Below are 1,874 nucleotides of genomic sequence, written 5' to 3' on the forward strand. Positions count from 1 at the left end.
AAAAAGTCAATAAGATCAGAGTCAAAAAACAGAAATTCTCACACCAGCTCCACCAGTACAGGCAACATAGCCTTGGAGAGACCAAACTCACAGGAGGTCTCCACCTTCCGTCTAAAAGGCTAGATAGTGTAAAGTGAAGGGATTGAAATACAACATGAGAGTGGGGCACTGGCTATCCACCCACAGGCAGATGTGAGGACCCTTGCCAGCACAGAACACAGATCCCCTTAGGCCCAGGATGCCCAGATCTGCCTCAGTCCAGCTAGGCATCCTTTTTGTCATGGCAGGTTTCATTCAAAGATGAACTTGAAGTATTAATTTTTATAAGGAATTGTGCTTCTGCTCAAATTTCAGCACAGAGCTGTGTTGCAAACAAAGCCAGAACATGAAGAGCCCTAAAAGACTCTGGGGACCACTCCCTTCCCCCTGAATCTCACACCAGCACCAGCATCTGACTTTGACATTGGAGCAATGTGGCAGCTGGGGAAAGAGCTTAGCAGGCTCAGGCTGCAGTAGAAAGAAGAGCCACTCCTGTGTGCCCAACCTCTCACATGCACACTCACTAGAAATCCCGGAACCCAACCATATCAGAATTACCGTCACTCACTTTAGAAATAGTGAGGAAGAGGACAGGATGAGGGATAGGAAAAGGGACTGAAACCCTATTCTTGTTAACAGAATAGGAGGGTCAGAAAGGAGTCTGAATCCAAATTATATAGGGCATTGAAGGCCATGTCTTAGATTTGAGATTTTATTCAAATCATTATTGAGCCAAGAGATAAAGGTAACTTAGACTTTAGCACTTTAGCTGCTGGTAGAGACAGAAAGAAATAGGAAGATCTGAGGTGTATTTTTAAAGGCAGAATGATAAGAAACTCAAAGCTTTCCCACTAAGATCAGGAACAAGGCAAAGATGTCCCCTCTCATCACGCCTTTTCAACAATGTAGTGGAAATACTAGCTAATACAATGACATAAGAAAAAGAAATAAAAGGTATACAGATTGGGAAGGAAGAAATGCAATTGGCTTTGTTTGCAGATGATCATCTATCTAGAAAATCTGAAAGAATCAACAAGCCCGCAACAGTAACAACAAAACCTCCTGGAACTAATAAGTGAATATAGAAATAACCTACAACAGTGAATCATTTTCCCACATGCTAATAATGAAGGAATAAAAAATGAAATTAAAAATATAATACCACATGCATTAGTACCCAAGAAAATGAAATGTTTAGGTACAAACCTAATGAAGTATGTATAAGATGTGTATGAAGAAACTTAAAACACTCAGATGAACAAAAGCAAAAAACTAAGAGATATCCCATGCTCATGGATAGAAAATTCAATATCATTACAGTATCAGTTCTTCCAACCTGATTTATAGACTCAAGCAATTTCAATTAAAATCCCACCAATTATTTTGAGGATATCAACAAATTGGTTCTGAAGTTTACAGGAAGGGTAAAATAGCCAACAAAATATTGAAGGAGAAGAAAAGAGTTGGAAGACTAACATTACTCAACTTTAAGACTTATTATAAAACACACTAATCAAGACAATGTGATACTGGCAAAAGAGCAGACACGTAGATCCAGTGGGGTGGAACAGAGCACACAGAAACAGACTCACATAAATACAGTCTTCAACAAAAGAGCAAAAGCAATACACTGGAGAAGAACATTCTTTTTAATAAATGACTCTGGAACAACTAGACATCCACATGCAAAGAAATGAATCTAGACACAGACCTTACACTCTTTGCAAAAATTAATCAAAAGGGATCATAGCCCAAGAGGTAAAACACAAAACCATAAAACTTGTAGAAGATAACACAGGAGAAAACCAAGATGACCTTGGATATGGTGCTGCCTT

Source organism: Meles meles, chromosome 15 (genome assembly GCF_922984935.1).
Source record: "Meles meles chromosome 15, mMelMel3.1 paternal haplotype, whole genome shotgun sequence".
Taxonomy (NCBI): Eukaryota; Metazoa; Chordata; class Mammalia; order Carnivora; family Mustelidae; genus Meles; species Meles meles.